This window comes from Oncorhynchus mykiss, chromosome 2 (genome assembly GCF_013265735.2).
Source record: "Oncorhynchus mykiss isolate Arlee chromosome 2, USDA_OmykA_1.1, whole genome shotgun sequence".
NCBI lineage: Eukaryota > Metazoa > Chordata > Actinopteri > Salmoniformes > Salmonidae > Oncorhynchus > Oncorhynchus mykiss.
The window spans coordinates 59,123,436-59,143,076 of NC_048566.1; positions in this window are offsets into that span (position 1 = coordinate 59,123,436).

A 19,641-nucleotide genomic window follows, 5' to 3' on the forward strand; every position below is an offset into this window, starting at 1 on the left:
AAGAGGCCCAATCCCATCTGCTTCAAGCACAAATATATATTATATCAGCCAAATTGTTTGATGTTTTCCCCAGCATGCATGTTTGAAGATAACGTGGGGCAGTGTCCTAAAGTACTGACGTCGCCACCTGTTTGAGGGTTTGAGCACCAGGACTCTTTTGATGACTTCTTGAGGTTCAATTAGCAGTGACTAGTTGGGAACCATAGAAGCCAACAAAAACACAAGGGAGGGAGCAAGGTTCCAACAAAACACGTGTTAAACTCGTTCCACGGAGGGCTGAGAGTCTGCGGGTTTTCATTCCTCCCTTGTACTTGGATGAATTTAAGGTCACTAATTAGTAAAGAACGGCCCTCACCTGATTATCTAGGTCTTAATTGAAAGGTGAAAAAAAAAAAAAAACAGCAGACACTAGGCCATCCATGGAATGATTTTGACACCCCTGATTTAAAATGTTTTTTACTTCCCTGTTTATTTTGTGTTGCAGTCTGCGTTTTGACAGTGGTCTGTCTGGGGCATAGTTGGGAAGCGTAGTAACAATAAACACAAGGAGCTAAGATTATAACAAAAAATATATACATTTATTTTGAACAGAAGGTCAATTGGAAATGTTGCAAAATGATGTAGGCCACCATTTTGCCTACATGGGGCCGCCTGTCCAATCTGCTCCTTACCTCGTTTTAGTCCCAGTTCTGTCCACTCCTCCGAGTGGGCCTGAGGCACAAAGAAACAGGGAAAAGTAAATATGTCTCAATATTTACAAGGGAGAGAATTTGTTTCTTCATGATAATCCCCTCTTTCTAAAATAATACTCCTTTCCTCAATATTAACATTCAATCCTTTAAAAACAGGGGGGGGGGGGGGGGTCAAACTCATTCCATGGAGGGCCTAGTGTCTGCTGGTTCTTGTTTTTTCCTTTCAGTTAAGACAATGTGGTGTGGGAAGTTCCTTACTAATCGTTGACATTAATTCATCAATCAAGTACAAGGGAGAAGTGAAAACCAGCAGACACTGCCATCCGTGGAAGGAGTTTGACATGTGTACATTCTTCAAAAGCCTATGAGAAACACAGCCATTGTTTTAAGGGTTTCTAAAATCCCCCATGGGAAAAATGAAATGGTGGGAAAACAATTGGAACAATTTCCCTGTTTGACCACTAGGTTTTATGTGTTATGTCTCATACTGTGGTACTCTATTGACTCCGTAGTTGCACTCCCATGTTGACAGCGGTGCTCCTGTTAGTATACAGTGTATACAATATATACACAATGATTAAAAACACACACAAAAATGCACACATGCAAAAAGGTGCAAGCAAGCCATTTTCTGATGGAATGTACAACACTATGGGTTATTTTTAAACTGGCTTCACCATTTCGTGACACTTTTAGTCAGCTACGTGGATGTGTGTCAATTTCATGCTCTTATCAAATCTGAAAGAGCTTCTTTAAATAAATAACCTCCTCCTCAAGGTGTTGCAAATCACTTATTACAAAGATACATTATTCCAGGACCTTGAGCGTTCCCTCCAGTGGCCAACTGTTATTGGGGGAGTGGTCTATATTAAAGAAAATGTTTAGCTAATGACACCCTTTCAGTATGTTATATATTTGAGGATTCCATTGATAATTTGGTATGTTACTTAATTTAAATGAAGGGATAACATTGTTAGCAAAATTATTAATTATATTAGTAAATTACCTTATATTTTAGCATCTGTGATCTCCCTTTCAGAAAATCCTCAATAACCTAACATTTATCGTCGATGTAACCATCATATGGCAGCAGGTGGTTAGAGTGTTGGGCCAGTAACTGAAAGGTTGCTAGATCAAATCCCCGAGCTGACAAGGTAAAAATCTGTCGTTCTGCCCCTGAGTAAGGCAGTTAACCGACTGTTCCTAGGCCGTCATTGTAAATGATCATTTTTTCTTAACTGACTTGCCTAGTTAAATAAAGGTAAAATAAATAAAAAATTGTGTTGCTCATCCTACTGGGACAATGATATTATAATGGTAGCAATTATTTACATTCATTACGCTACCATGTAGTTGATTTAGAATGGGAAGATTTACCCAAATACATTTTTCAAAAAATGCCATGCTCAAATGCCACTGGAATTCAAGACCAACTCCGCTTTAAAGATCTCTGAGCTGATTGCCTACATATTAATATGCTACTTTAGTCAGGCATGTTAGGAAATACAATACACAGTGCTAATCATCACATTTAATCTTTGAGCTTTACGGCATTTGAGATCTAAGATCATTTGTCATTTTAACAATCGTTTGGATCCACATCGCTCCCGTTTCCCCAAGACGTTATGACTGGTTTTTATTCTGGTAATCACATTAATATTGCGTATGTTTCAATGTACCTATATTGCACTCAAAAACAGATTTGGGGTTGATCAGTTCCTCTATTCTGGGGCATTTTCAAAGCACCCTTTGTGAATTTTAATGTCAGAGAAATCCTTTTCATTCCTCTAATGAGCAACCGTGTTTGTTAAAGAGAACACAGACTCTCCCTTATTACCATATCAGTGAGTATTGTCAACATGGAGGACTAATTACAAATGGGACATAACAAGCCGTACCTGTAAAAATGTACAAAACTCCTTTTACTGTCAATGTTAATCATGATCCCAAATAAAATCAAATATATTAATAAAATCATACCCCAAAAATAAAAGAATATATGCCATAGGCAGACACTTTTATCCAAAATGACTTACAGTCATGCGTGCATAATTTTAGTATATCTAGGTGGCCTAGGGAATCAAACCCACTATCCTGGCGTTGCAAGAGACATGCTCTACCAACTAAGCTACAGAGTACCAAATAATATGGCATTAGCTGGATGTGTTTTGTGTGGAACGGTGTGTTTCGGAGGGCTAAACTAAGCCGGACACCTCACCTCTCGTCTAGGTTTGACCCTACCTGTCTTGGGTTGACCCAGGAATCCTTTCATTTTCAGCCCACTACTTAGTCCTGGAGATGCACCACTAACAGAGCACACCTGCTGGGTCAACGATGTGGGCCGCTCCTCGCTGTATCAATTTACTGAGCAATTAGTCTCTACAAGCCACGAGGGTCAGGCACACTGTCTCGCCAAAAACCTGACTTAGAACATTATGTAATTATACATAACCCTCAAGTCGCATTTCTGTGTGTTCTTTCTACATCCAGAGCAAAAGCATTTAGGGAGATTAGGTATTTTTTGAAGAGGTCACCAGGGAACACCTGCAAATTCTCCTTTGCTATCTTTATTGTAGGTGTTTTGTTTTGAGGACAGTTGTCCCTGATGATCATGATAGTTTTCTGTTACAATGAAGACCCAAATCCAGTCTACTGTTGGCATTTAGATCATTATATGATTTAGAAGGAAAGCAAAAGATGCTGGTGTGTTCATGGAATTACCACAACTTTGGACTGTGCCTTAATCAAATTGAGCTAAAAGCTGTCAAATCAGAAAATACATACTCAGACACAGTAAATTAACATGCATAGCACAGTACAATGTTCCATCCATTTTCTTTTATCTAGAATGATAAAAAACTTTTAAAAACTATTTGAAATAGCATGCTATTATGAGATGCGTCTCCCTTCTAAAGACACAATGCACGCACGCACACAATGGTGCAGCAGGGCTACACACACACACACACACACACACACACACACACACACAGTGGGAGCTGTTAGATTTAATTAACAACATAATCTCTTGTGGACAGTCTACGTAAACATAAATTATACCTAGATCTTTCATCATACAATGAGATGTGTGAGATAACGTCCCGCATTAGTTCCAGTGCATTGGACAAATTAAGATTTCGCATTTCTGAAGGGGAGAGGACATTAGCGCCAATAGACTTGCCCGTAAGTTGCAAAGAGAGAGCGTGGAGCTCTTTGTTCAAGTACCGATCCTAGTTTTATCTCTTCTCTTGTCATGTATGGACCAATAACTTATATGTATAAATTATCACAAATAATATTTTTGGAAAAAATTAACATTTGCTATCTAACTGAGAGTCTCATCATTGAAATCATCCGAAGTTCTTCAAAGGTAAATTATTTTATTTGAATGCTTTTCTTGTTTTTGTGAAAATGTTGCCTGCTGAATGCTAGGCTTAATGCTATGCTAGGCTATCAATACTCTTACACAAATGCTTGTGTAGCTTTGGTTGAAAAGCATATTTTGAAAATCTGAGATGACAGTGTTGTTAACAAAAGGCTAAGCTTGTGTTTCAATATATTTATTTCATTTCATTTGCGATTTTCATGAATAGGAAACGTTGCGTTATGGTAATGCACTTGAGGCTATGATTACGCTCCCAGATACGGGATTGCTCGTCGCTAGAGGTTAATCACTCTTTACTTTTACTCTGACATTTCACATTCTTAAAATAAGGTGGTGATTCTAACTGACCTAAGACTGGGAATTTTTACTAGGATTAAATGTCAGGAATTTAAATACTGAGTTTAAATGTATTTGGCTAAGGTGTATGTAAACTTCCAACTTCAACTGTAGTTTCACATAAATCGTTAAGAATAATATAAATCCAACTTTAACTTTAAGGTATAGGGGGCAGCATTTTCCTTTTTGGATGAATAGCATGCCCAATTTCAACTTCATGCTACTCATGCCAAGAATATAAGATATGCATAGTATTTGTAGATTTGGATAGAAAACACTCTGACGTTTCTAAAACTGTTTGAATCTTGTCTGTGACTATAACAGAACTTATGTAGCAGGCAAAAACCCGAGGACTAACCGTTCAGATTATTTTTTTAATTTGAGGTCTCTGTCTGTTCACTAAGTTCTCATTTGCAAACCATATTTCTTAGGAACTTGTTTTCAGTTCCTACCGCTTCCACTGGATGTCACCAGTCTTTGGAATTTGGTTGAGGTTATTCATTTGTGCAATGAAGAAGTAGGGCCATCCTGGAAAAGGGTAATGCTGTTGAGAGTTGGCCAAGACTTGAAAAGTAGTGTTAGTTTCCTCTCATCCTCTATTGAAAACAGATAGACCCGTCTTCAATTTGATCGATTATTAACGTTTAAAAATACCTAAAGTTGTATTACAAAGTAGTTTGAAATGTTTTGGCAAAGTTTATAGGCAACTTTTGAAACATTTTGTAGTGACGTTGCGCATTTTGGAAGCTGTTTTTTCTGGATCAAACGCCAACAAAAGAAGCATGTCAAAGGTAAGCCATGTTTGATATTTTATTTCTTCGTTTTGTGTAGCACCTGCACACTTGAAATATGCTACCCTCTTTGTTTACTGTTGTGCTATCATCAGACAATAGCTTCTTATGCTTTCGCCGAAAAGCCTTTAAAATCTGACATGTTGGCTGGATTCACAACGAGTGTAGCTTTAATTGAATATCTTACATATGTGATTTAATGAAAGTTTCGCCACGCTGCATTTCCCCTGGTTTTTGGCCAAGTGGGACGCAAGTGTCCCCTATACCATAAGAAGTTAATTATTTTTGATATTTATGAGTCTTATTTTTGTACATATCTTTTATATTTATATAGTTTTAAATGTTATGATTATTTTTTTTGTGTTGTTCCGAAATTACAGTAGTGCAGAATGGTGCTTTTTTGGGGGGGCAGGAGCAATACAAGCTAGAACCGCCACTGAACGTGTTAGTTCTAGTAGCTATGTTGACTCTGACGTTAGCTAATTTGGTGATAATGATGCAGGCTGTGTGTAGCGGTTAGCGATTATGATATGAAGGTTTGGCTTGGAGAGTTTTTTTTTCGCCTGGTCACAGACAGCTGATGTGCTGTGCACTGAAGTCCACAAGCGAAGGGAAAAGGTGAGAGGAGAAGAGCGCATAGATGCGAAAAGGAATTATACAATGATCAAAGGGATCATGCTGTTTGTATGTGGCTTCTATGAAAGTGAACTGTGTGTGCGTGTGATCAGGGGTGTACTCATTGTGACGATTATGTTGAAAAACATTTCTTAACTTCTTATGGAGGAGAGACGTTATTTCCACGTTCGGATGAAAAGCGTTCCCAGAGTAAACTGCCTGCGACTCAGGCCCAGAAGATAAGATATGCATATTATTAGTATATCTGGATAGAAAACACTCTGAAGTTTCTAACTGTTTGAATGATGTCTGTGAGTATAACAGAACTCATATGACAGGAAAAAATCCAACCAGGAAATGGGAAATCTGAGGTTTGTAGGTTTTCAAGTCTTTGTCTATCCAAGATACAGTGTAAATTTGGTCTGATTGCACTTCCTAAGGCTTCCACTAGATGTCAACAGTCTTTAGAATCTTGTTTCAGGCTTCTACTATGAAGGGGGAGAGAATAAGAGCTGTTTGAATCAGGGGTCTGGCAGAATGCCATGAGCTCAGTCATGCACATGGCCGTGAGAGCTAGTTGCGTTCCTTTTCATTTCTAAAGACAAAGGAATTGTCCAGTTGAAACATTATTGAAGATTTATGAGAAAAACATCCTAAAGATTGATTTTATACATCGTTTGACATGATTCTATGAACTGTAATATAACATTTTTTACTTTTCGTCAGGACTAAGTGTGCCTGCGCCTCATGAATTTGGATTTGTGATCTAAATGCGCAAACAAAAAGGAGGTAGTTCGACATAAATTATGGACTTTATCGAACAAAACAAACATTTATTGTGGGACTGGGATTCCTGGGAGTGCATTCTGATGAAGATCATCAAAGGCAAGTGAATATTTATAATGCTATTTCTGACTTCTGTTGACTCCACAACATGGCGGGTATCTGTATGGCTTGTTTGGGTGCCTGAGCGCTGTACTTAGATTATTGCATGGTGTGCTTTTTCCGTAAAGCTGTTTTGAAATCTGACATAGCGGTTGCATTAAGGAGAAGTATCTCTTTAATTCCATGTATAACACTTGTTTTTTCATCAACATTTATGATGAGTATTTCTGTAAATTGATGTGGCTCTTTTGGAATCAAAACATTACTGAACATAACGCTCCAATGTAAAATAAGATTTTTGGATATAAATATTCACTTTATCGAACAAAACATGAAGTCCTATGAGTGTCATCTGATGAAGATCATCAAAGGTTAGTGATTCATTTTATCTCTATTTCTGCTTTTTTGACTCCTCACTTTGGCTGGAAAAATGGCTGTGTTTGTCTGTGACTAGGTGCTGACCTAACATAATCGCATGGTATGCTTTCGTCGTAAAGCCTTTTTGAAATCAGACACTCTGGTGGGGTTAACAACAAGTTTATCTTTAAAATGGTGTATAATACTTGTATGTTTGAGGATTTTTAATTATGAGTTTTCTGTTGTTTGAATTTGGCGCCCTGCACTTTCACTGGTTGTTGTCAACTCGATCCCGTTAACGGGATTTTAGCCCATCTCATCCCTAAGAAATTTTAAACTGAAGAAAACAGACGAAACCAGGATAAACATATCTGAACTTGTCCAATAGACACTCTCGTTTGCAACTTTTGGACCAATGATTACACCCATCAGCTTGATGCAGGCAAGAGTGTGCAAGGTGATATTGAATGTGTCAATGTCTGTCAACTTGATTAAAACTTCTTGCGACTAGCAATCCCGGATCCAGGAGCGTAATCATAGCCTCAAACTAATTAGCATAACGCAGCGAACGTAAATACCCCTAGAAACTTTTCCTATTCATGAAAATCGCAAATGAAATATATTCAAACACAAGCTTAGCCTTTTGTTAATCATACTGTCATCTCCGATTTTCAAAATATGTGTTACAGCCAACGCTAGACAAGCATTTGTGTAAGTTTATCATGGCATAATGCTATGCTAGGCTCTGCTGGCAGCAGGCAACATTTTCACGAAAATAAGAAAAGCAACCAAATTAAATAATTTACCTTTGAAGAACTTCGGATGTTTTCACTCAGGAGACTCCCAGTTAGATAGCAAATGTTCCTTTTTTCCAAAAATATTATTTTTGTAGGCGAAATAGCTCCCGTTTGTTCATCATGCTTGGCTGAGAAATCGACCGGAAAATGCTACTTTTTTCCAAATTAGCTCCATAATATCGACAGAAACACGGCAAACATTGTTTAGGATCAATCCTCAAGGCGTTTTTAACATATATATTCGATAATATATCCGTCGAGGCAATTGGTTTCTCATAAGAAGCGATTGGAAAAATGGCGACCAAGATTTTCTGTGGGAGACACCATTTGACCACTTGCTAAATATGGTCCCTTAAGGCTATTCTTCAATGGAAATGCGTAAAAAGACGTCACAATGCTGTAGACACCTTGGGGAATACGTCGAAAACGTAAGCTCATTCGTAGCTCATATAAGGAGTCATTGGCATGAGGCGGTTTCAAAAAATGCGGCACTTCCTGGTTGGATTTTTATCTAGGTTTCGCCTGTAACATCAGTTCTGTGGCACTCACAGACAATATCTTTGCAGTTTTGGAAACGTCAGTGTTTTCTTTCCAAAGCTGTCAATTATATGCATAGTCGAGCATCTTTTCGTGACAAAATATCTTGTTTAAAACGGGAACGTTTTTCATCCAAAAATTAAAATAGTGCCCCTAACACTTAACTGGTCAAATTGCTCTTGAACTGTGCACTTATGTTGTAAACTTTCATTCATGGGCTAGGTTGTATAGGGAAAATGTTCTCATCATGTAGACGCCTCAACCTATCGATGTTAAATAAAGGTTAAAGAAACAAATTAAACACAAAATATGTTACATTGAGCTAGGTGAATGAAATATGAACGACAGTCATCCAATATGCTGCAATAGAACTAAGGTCATAGTAATAAAATCATCCTCCTTCATCTTAAATGATACCGACTGCCAATGCATGAATGTAAGGTCTATAGAAAGGTGGTTGTGAGCATGTACAGATTACATTTTCTACTGAACAAATATATAAGCACAACACGTAAAGTGTTGGTCCCATGTTTCAAGAGCTGAATCAAAAGATCCCATACACAAAAATAGTATTTCTCTCAAATGTTGTGCAAAAATGTATTTGAATATATGTTTGTGAGCATTTCTCCTTTTCCAAGATAATCCATCCCATGACAGGTGTGGCATATCAAGGAGCTGATTAAATAGCATGATCATTACGCAGGTGCACTTTATGCTAGAAAAAATAAAAGGCCACATTAAAATGTGCAGTTTTGTCACACAACACAATGCCACAAATGTCTCAAATTCTGCTGACTGCAGGAATGTCCTCCAGAGCTTTTGCCAGATAACTTAATCTTCATTTCTCTACCATAAACCGTCTCCAACGTTGTTTTAGAGAATTTGGCAGTATGTCCAACCGACCTTACAACCGCAGACCACTTGTGACCACGCCAGCCCAGGACCTCCACATCTAGCTTCTTCACCTGTAGGATCATCTGACACCAGCTATCTGGACAGCTGATGAAACAGTGGGTTTGCACAACGCAAACATTTCTGCACAAGCTGTTAGAAACCATTTTAGGGAAGCTCATCTGCATGCTCGTCGTCCTCTCCAGGGTCTTGACCTGACTGCAGTTTGGCGTCATAACTGACTTCAGTGGGCAAATGTTCACCTTCGATGGCCACTGGCACGCTGGAGAACCGGGCAAACGCACCGGGCAAACGGCAGACACCGTGTGTGGCGTCTTGTTGGCGAGCCGTTTGCTGATGTCAACGTTGTGAATAGAGTGCACCATAGTGGTGGTGGGATTATGTTATGGGCAGGCCTAAACTACGGACATCGAACACAATTGCATTTTATTGTTTGCAACATGAATGCACAGAGATTCCATGACGAGATCTTGAGGCCCATTGTCGTGCCATTCATCCGCCTGTTTCAGCATGATAATGCACGGCCCCATGTCGCAAGGATCTGTACACAATTCCTGGAAGTTGAAAATGTCCCAGTTCTTCCATGGCATGCATAATCGGCATACAAGTCACCCATTGAACATGTTTGGGATGCTCTGGATCGACGTGTATGACAGCGTTTTCCAGTTCCCGCCAATATCCACCAATTTCGCACAGCCATTGAAGAGGAGTAGGACAACAATCCACAGGTCACAATCAACAGCCTGATCAACTCTATGCAAAGGAGATGTGTTGCTCTGCATGAGGCAAATGGTGACTGGTTATCTGATCCACTCCCCTACATTTATTTAAGGTATCTGTGACCAACAGATGCATATCTATATTCCCAGTCATGTGAAATACATAGATTAGGGCCCAATGAATTAATCAATTAACTGATTTCCTTATTTGAACTGTAATTCAGTAAAATCTTTGAAATTGTTGCATGTTGTATACATTTTTTTCTTCAGTGTATATTGCTTTACAATCTACGCTTAAAATATGTATACAATACTACAATACCTACTACCCTGCATGTAGTTTACCTCAAAGGTGATGGATACAAGGGAATAAGTTTTATATTGTTCTAATTAGATGTCCTGGCATCGTAACTGAAAGTGATGACTCGGGTGGGAAACTGGACTACTGTTCTTTCACATATACCCAAAACATCAATGACACATCCCAGTCTTCACCAGGATCATATGTGGACTCCTTATTGCTTATTCCTGGGTTACTCTGACAAAGGCATAAATCCCTGTCTTTTGCTCTTTGTCTTCTTCTAATTACCAATTTCCATATTGGCTGTTCATTCCAGACTGGGAGACGGTTCTGTTTCTAACACCTTTTGGGAAATGAATTCATCTTGCTAAAGTGTCTTAATAATTACAGTGACATCAAGGTTAATTGCCTAATCTCTATTGCCATAGAGGCATCCTGTTGAAATCCCCACACAATCTGTTCTATAAATGGTAGCCAGACGATCCCTGTTACAGACGGAGGCTGTGATCTAAATAAAGTTGTTCACAAAATCCAGGCACTTCCTGACCAGGGACTCATAGAAACTGTTGTCAATTAGTGATTTATCATACTACAACAGTGCAACAAAGACCTGTGCATATTGATCTATACATGTTCTTTGGTGGTCTGGAGTCTTGTTCATATCAAGAAGTATGTTGTGTCACAGCAATCGGAGACCAACACATGCATGACAGAACTCCTGTGGTTCTGTACTGCTGTTATTGTCCCAGTGCTGAAGCACAGGAGCGTACAGCTTGATGTAGACATGACGAACACGATAGAGCCTTTAATGATTCATGTTAAATGGCTATCTCGACTAAACACCAGCGTCAAAGGGCATCTTGGATTTCAAATAGTACCATCAAGATATTCAAATGCCTCTTTATAAACGCTGTACATTCACTTGACTTTGTCTTACTTTGTCTTTTATATTACAACAGTACAAAATGGATGGTTTCTCCTCACAGTGTTTACAGAGGGAAAGTGCATGGGAGAGACTGGGTTTTTACTTTAATAAAATACTATTTGAAGTCTTTGTTTTTGATGTTTGCCTGTTTATCAACTTTTTTGCCTTTGGCTTTTGTTTTGTTTACGGTACAATTGTTTGTGAAGTTTCTGATAGAGTAGATGGTAAGGATGGTAAGTTGGTGGTTGAAGATATCCCTCTAGTGGTGTGGGGGCTGTGCTTTGGCAAAGTGGGTGGGGTTATATCCTTCCTGTTTGGCCCTGTCTGGGGGTGTCCTCGGATGGGGCCACAGTGTCTCCTGACCCCTCCTGTCTCAGCCTCCAGTATTTATGCTGCAGTAGTTTATGTGTCGGGGGGCTAGGGTCAGTTTGTTATATCTGGAGTACTTCTCCTGTCCTATTCGGTGTCCTGTGTGAATCTAAGTGTGTGTTCTCTAATTCTCTCCTTCTCTCTTTCTTTCTCTCTCTCAGAGGACCTGAGCACTAGGACCATGCCCCAGGACTACCTGACATGATGACTCCTTCCTGTCCCCAGTCCACCTGACCGTGCTGCTGCTCCAGTTTCAACTGTTCTGCCTTATTATTATTCGACCATGCTGGTCATTTATGAACATTTGAACATCTTGGCCATGTTCTGTTATAATCTCCACCCGGCACAGCCAGAAGAGGACTGGCCACCCCACAGCCTGGTTCCTCTCTAGGTTTCTTCCTAGGTTTTGGCTTTTCTATGGAGTTTTTCCTAGCCACCGTGCTTCTACACCTGCATTGCTTGCTGTTTGGGGTTTTAGGCTGGGTTTCTGTACAGCACTTTGAGATATCAGCTGATGTACGAAGGGCTATATAAATACATTTGATTTGATTTGATTTAGAACATTGGCCTGTCATCTCCAATCTCAACAAGTTTGAGTGTTCACCACAGAAGGTGAACACTCAAACCTTAATTGGGGAGGACGAGCTTGTGGTAATGGCTGGAGCGGAATTAGTGGAATGGTATCAAATACATCAAACACGTGGTTTCCAAGTGTTTGGTTCCAGCCATTGTTATGAGCCGTCCTCCCCTCAGCGGCTCCATTGGTGTTCACGTATGTGGTGGGAGTATTTTCCTGGCCTTGTTACATTGCAAAATTATTCAAATTTAATGTTAATGAGCTGATATCCTGTCATGCAGTGACACATCACATCTAACCCTTTACATTCATGGGATTTGGCCTATAAGGATAGGGCTAAATTGAAATGTTTCCTACAGAATAAATGTGAAATGCATATGCATAAGCATGGTAGCAATTAAAAGGTAACAGTTTAGAGCTTACGGGAAAAACATTAGACCAACGTTGAGGAAACAACAGTTCACCTGACACAAGACTGAATCCCAAACATTAAACTGTTAATTTGATGTGCATTTTACATTAACTGGTAGTCTTTGCAGCATTTGTTGATAATGAAATCGGAAAATTATCTGGTTACATTCAGTAACATAAGAATATTCCTGGAAAATGTGAGGTAGGTGCAACATAAGACAAAAACATTACAAGGGTTTGAGTGAGTGGACTATCTGGTGTCTTCAAGTGGCAACATACCTCTCCAAATTGTGCACATGTCCTGACTAATTCCAGAGCACTTTTATGACTCAAAGAATAGTCTTCAACTATAAGGAGCCTTTTTTAAATTCCCCTAGCTGTGCTATCAAGGAACTAGAGCAAGCACACTTGTAGTTGTTTTGAACATGTCCCTGCATCCCACCATCAAACAATTACTGTTGTTGTTTATGCAATCCAAAAACAGTATCTCTATCTCTATCTGGGTCAGGTAAGCATCATTTGAAAACGTGTTCTACTTCCAACATGACTAGCTAAGTTATAAAATATGATATGACAGTGTTAGGCTTTCACAGGGAAATTCAGAGAAACAGATTGTAATTTTTGTGCGAATAGAAAGGAGTCATGTGTGCATTCAGGTGCTTGTTTCCACAGCTAATTTTCTTCACAATAGCCAAACATAGGCTCATTCCGTTCTGAACAACCCAGGGTATGACTCCTGGTTATCTTGTAACTGTACATCAAACAGGGTGATCATGAACGTTGAAACTGTATATGACATTCGTTTTATGATATGGAAACGTTGAGTGGACATTGAGATTCGGCTTGCTTGTTTGACATAAAAATACATTGCGTCCTGGTCATTTGAAATCAGTAAATTACAGAAATGCAACATTTAAATTACAGTTTTTTTGCTGTAAATATGAGGTTCTAAAATAACACAAAAGGAGATTAATTGCACCTTCACTCTCCCAGTCTTTGACACAAGGAAAGTTGTGATGCCTGTAGCCCAGTGGCAGTGATCCAGCATGGGGTTAGTTGTAGTGCAGAGCAGCATCCTGGGTGATGGATGTTGGTGTCAGCCACTACCAGTCTCAGGCCCAGTCAGGATGTGTTGGACTTTTGCCAGCGCCAGCCCAGGTCTGGTGACAGGAGTTCCTGACAGAGACTAGGCCACAGGGGTGTAATGCACCCATTATTTTAGAGAGGGCACAAAGTACTAGAGGGGGTCCTGAGAATTCTGCGAATTTTGAATTTTTCAAATAGCTGAGAAAGCTTTTTGCTGCAATCTAGAGCCATAATCATTATGCTTAATTATATGTGGAAAAAAAGTAAATAAATAGGGATAGGTCTTCTAAGCATACCTCTTTACTTGTTCAATTGTCATTTTAATTAATGATGCACATTGGGGATTCTTTAAGAACTTGAATGTCTTAGCCATATAGTACAACTGACACACTCGTGAAATCCCACGGAGCACCATTAAATCCATCATAAAAAAATAGAAAGAATATGGCACCAGAACAAACCTGCCAAGAGTTGGCTACCCACAAAAACTCACAGACCAGGCAATGTGGGCATTAATCAGAGAGGCAACAAAGAGACCAAAGATAACCCTGAAGGAGCTGCAAATCTCCACAGCTGAGATTGGAGTATGTGTCCGTAGGACCACTTTAAGCTGTACACTCCACAGAGCTGGGCTTTACAGAAGAGTGACCAGAAAAAATAAGCAAACATGTTTGGCGTTCGACCAAAAGGCATGTGGGAGACTCCCCGAACATATGGAAGGAGGTACTCTGGTCAGATGAGAATAAAATGTAGCGTTTTGGCAATCAAGGAATACGCTATGTCTGACGCAAACCCAACACCTCTCATCACCCCGAGAACAACATCCCCACCATGAAGCATGGTGGTGGCAGCATCATGCTGTGGTGATGATTTTCATTGGCAGGGACTGGGAAACTGGTCAGAATGGAAGGAATGCTGGATGGCACTAAATACAGGGAAATCATTGAGGGAAACCTGTTCAGTCTTCCAGAGATTTGAGACTGGGACGGAGGTTTACCTTCCAGCAGGACAATGACCCTAAGCATACTGCTAAAGCAACACTCAAGGTGTTTAACATTTAAATGTATTGAATGGCCTAGTCAAAGCCCAGACCTCAATTCAATTGAGAATCTGTGGTATGACTTAAAGATTGCTGTACACCAGCGGAACCCATCCAACTTGTAGGAGCTGGAGCAGTTTTGCCTTGAAGAATGGGCAAAAATCCCAGTGGATCGATGTGCCAAGCTTACGGAGACATACTCCAAGGGACTGGGTAGGCATGTTGTGTAAATCAAATGATACAAATCCCCCAAAAATCTATTTTAATTCTAGGTTGTAAGGTACGTGGATCTTTATTCCAAAGACAGTGAAAAAACGGACATGCAAAACACAAGTGCGCATGAAAAAACCCGTCCAAACAAACAGGACTAAAACTGTCCGAAAAATAGAGACCACAAAATACACCAACACCATAAAACAGAGAACAAGCCCGCACAATAGCCAGTGGGCCTAGTGCCCTTAAATAGCCTACAAACAAAACTAAACTCAAAACAGGTGTAACCAATTAGACCAAACTAACAGAAACAAAAGGAAAGGGAATTAATGGCAGCTAGTAGGACGGCGACGACGACCACCGAGCGCTGCCCGAACAGGAAGAGGCACCATCTTCAGCGGGATTCGTGACAGTACCCCCCCCCCCCCCCCCCCCCAGCCTCGAGGACGACCCGGAGGACGAGGCGTGGGGCGATCCGGGTGGGGTATCGGTGGAAATCCCTCGAGGGAAGGATCTAAAATGTCCCTCCCCGGTACCCAGCATCTTTCCTCCGGACCGTACCCCTCCCAGTCCACGAGGTACTGCAGGCCCCTCACCCGGCGTCTCGAGTCCAGAATAGCTCGTACTGTGTACGCCGGGGACCCCTCGATGTCCAGAGGGGGCGGTGGGACCTCCGGTACCTCACCATCTTGTAGGGGACCAGCTACCACCGGCCTGAGGAGAGAAACATGAAACGAGGGGTTAATGCGATAGTAAGAGGGAAGTTGCAATCTATAACACCTTGTTTATCCTCCTCAGGACTTTGAATGGCCTCACACACTGCGGCCCAAGCTTCCGGCAGGATAGGCAGAGGGGCAGGTTTCGGGTCGAGAGCCAGACCCTGTCACCTGGTGCAAACACAGGGGCCTCACTGCGGTGGCGGTCAGCGTCTCTCTTCTGCTGTTCACTGGCCTGCCTGAGTGAATCCTGGACTGCCCGCCAGGTCTCTCTATAGTGCTGTATCCACTCATCCACCGCAGGAGCTTTGGTCTGACTCTGATGCCACGGAGCCAGGACCGGCTGGTAGCCCAGTACGCATTCGAATGGCGACATGTTCGTGGATGAGTGACTAAGTGAGTTCTGGGCCAACTCTGCCCACGGGACGTACCTCGTCCATTCTCCTGGCCGGTCCTGGCAATACGACCTCAGAAACCTACCCACTTCCTGGTTTACTCTCTCCACCTGCCCATTATTCTCGGGGTGATAACCAGAGGTAAGGCTGACCGAGACCCCCAGACGCTCCATAAATGCCCTCCAACCCCGGGACGTGAACTGGGGACCTCGATCAGATACGATGTCCTCCGGAACCCCGTAGTGCCGGAAGACGTGGGTAAATAGAGCCTTGGCAGTCTGTAGGGCCGTAGGGAGACCAGGCAATGGGAGGAGACGGCAGGACTTAGAGAACCGATCCACAACGGTAGTGTTCCCCTGAGATGGGGGAAGATCAGTAAGAAAATCTGCCGAGAGATGAGACCATGGCCATTGTGGAACCGGAAGGGGTTGTAACTTCCCTCTAGGTAGATGCCTAGGAGCCCTACTCCGAGTGCATACCGAACTGGAAGAGACATAGAGCTTCACATCCTTAGCTAAGGTGGGCCACCAGTATTTCCCCCTAAGATCCGGCACTGCCCTATCAATCCACGGATGACCCAAAGAAGGTAGTGTGTGAGCCCACCGAATCAATTTATCACGGACACCAAGCGGCACGTACCTCAGACCGGTCGGACACTGTGAAGGAGCAGGTTCAACCCTCAATGCCCGTTCGATGTCCGCGTCCACCTCCCATACCACCGGGGCCACCAGCCGAGAGGCTGGAAGGATGGGAGTAGGATTGATGGACCGGTCCTCGGTGTCATAGAGACGGGGAAGCACGTCAGCCTTAGTGTTAAGGGAACCTGGTCTATAAGAGATCGTAAATCTAAAGCGTGTTATGAACATGGCCCACCTAGCCTGACGTCTCCTTGCTGCTCGAATATACTCCAGATTGCGGTGGTCGGTCCAGATGAGGAAAAGGTGTTTAGACACCTCTAGCCAGTGTCTCCACACCTTCAGGGCTTTTACCATAGGTAGTAACTCCCGGTCCCCCACATCATAGTTCCGCTCCGCCGGACCTAGCTTCTTAGAAAAGAAAGTGCAGGGACGGAGCTTCGGTGGCGTGCCCGAGCACTGTGACAGCACGGCTCTAACCCCAGCCTCGGACGCATCCACCTCCACTATGAATGCTAACAAAGGGTCCGGATGCGCCAACACGGGAGCTTCAGTAAACAGCTCCTTCAACTGGTTGAAGGCTCCATCGGCCTCGGCCGACCACCGTAGACGCACCGGCCCCCTCTTCTTGCAGTGAGGTAATGGGCACCGCCACTTGCCCAAAACCCCGGATAAACCTCCGGTAGTAATTGGCAAACCCTAAAAAACGCTGCACCTCCTTTACCGTGGTCGGAGTCGGCCAATTACGCACGGCGTTAACGCGGTCATACTCCATCACCACCCCCGTGGTGGAAATGCGATAACCCAGGAAGGGAACGGCTTGTTTGGAGAACACACATTTCTCAGCCTTGACGTATAGGTCATGCTCCAGCAGTCGCCCAAGGACCTTGCGCACCAGGGAGACATGCGCGACGCGTGTGGCAGAATAAATCAAGATGCCATCAATATATACTACCACACCCTGCCCGTGCAAGAGTCTGAGAATCTCATCTACAAAGGATTGGAAGACGGCTGGAGCATTCTTCAACCCATACGGCATGACAAGGTACTCATAGTGGCCTGATGTGGTACTAATCGCTGTTTTCCACTCGTCTCCTCCCCGAATACGCACCAGATTATACGCGCTCTTGAGGTCCAGTTTTGTGAAGAAACGCGCTCCGTGGAATGATTCCACCACCATAGCGATGAGAAGTAGCTGATAACTAAATCCCACTGTGATCGAATTGAGACCTCGATAATCAATGCACGGACGCAGTCCTCCCTCCTTTTTCCTCACAAAAAAGAAACTTGAGGAGACGGGTGACATGGAGGGCCAAATGTACCCCTGTCTCAGAGCTTCTTTGACATATGTCGACATAGCCAACGTCTCCTCCTGTGACAATGGGTACACGTGACTCCTGGGAAGTGCAGCGTTCTCCTGGAGGTTTATCACGCAATCCCACCGTCGATGGGGTGGTAATTTGGTCGCCTTTTTCTTACTAAAAGCGATAGCCAAATTGGCATATTCTAGGGGAATGCGCACGGTGGGAACCTGGTCTGGACTCTCCACCATCGTGGCACCGATGGAAACTCCTATACACCTACCTGAACACTCGTCTGAACACCCTGAAGAGCCCCCTGTCTCCAGGAAATGAGGGGATTGTGAATAGCTAGCCAGGGAACCCCCAACACCACTGGAAACCCAGGTGAATCAATGAGGTAGAAACTGATCTGCTCCCTATGATCCCCCTGCGTTACCATGTCCAGCGTAATCGTGGCCTCCCTGACCAGCCCTGACCCTAATGGTCGGCTATCTAAGGAATGCATGGGGAAAGGTGGATCTATCTGCACCAACGGAATACCCAACTTACAGGCGAGTCCACGATCCATAAAACTCCCAGCTGCGCCTGAATCGACTAGCGCCTTATGCTGGAGAGAGGGGAACAACGCAGGGGAAAAAAATAAAGAAAAACATGTGACCAACAGGGAGCGCTGGGTGAGTTTTGTGCCTTCTCACCTGGGATGGCCGAGAAGTGTTCCGCCTGCCAGCTCGACTCCCAGAGGGACTCCTCCAGTACCGGTCCGAAGTGTGTCCTCTCCGGCCACAGAAGGCGCAGGAGGAGCCTCCTCCTCCGATCCCCCTAGATGCAGCTCCTCCCAACTCCATTGGAGTTGGAGCAGGAGGGCTGGAAGGTGGAATTGACAGGACCCCTTCTGAACGCCCGCGGGCAGCTAGCAGGTTGTCCAGTTGGATCGACAGGTCTATAAGTTCATTGAGGGAGAGTGTGGTGTACCGACAAGCTAGCTCCCGGTGGACGTCCTCCCGGAGGCTGCGTCGGTAATGGTCCATCAGGGCCCTGTCATTCCACCCCGCACCAGCAGCCAGGGTCCGGAACTCCAACGCGAAGTCCTGCGCTCTCCTTTCTGAGGTGGAATAGTCACTCACCCGCCGCTTTGCCCTCTGGTGGGTGGTCGAACACAGCTCGAAAACGGCGGGTGAACTCCGGGTAGTGGTCCCGGGCCGAGTCTTGGCCGTTCCAGACAGCGTTGGCCCAGTCCAGGGCCCTACCCGACAAACAGGAGATGAGCAGGCTCAAACTCTCCTCACCCGAGGGAGTCGGATGCACGGTAGCCAGGTAGAGCTCGAGCTGGAGCAAAAATCCCTGGCACCCAGCCGCCGCTCCATCGTACTCCCTCGGGGGGGGAGAGACGCAATGTGCTGGACCCAGACGATGACGTTGGTGGAGTGGGTTGCGTCGTCTGTGGGGGAGCTGGGGTAGACGTCGATAGACCACTTCTCTCCCATCGCTCCATCCTCTCCATCATCTGGTCCATCACTGAACCGATCCGATGGAGGACAGCTGTATAATGATCGACGCGCTCCTCCATAGTTGGGAGAGGGGTGGTCGCTGCTTCTGCTGACTCCATTCTGTATGGTGCGGGCTTCTGTTATGGCTTCTATGAATGGT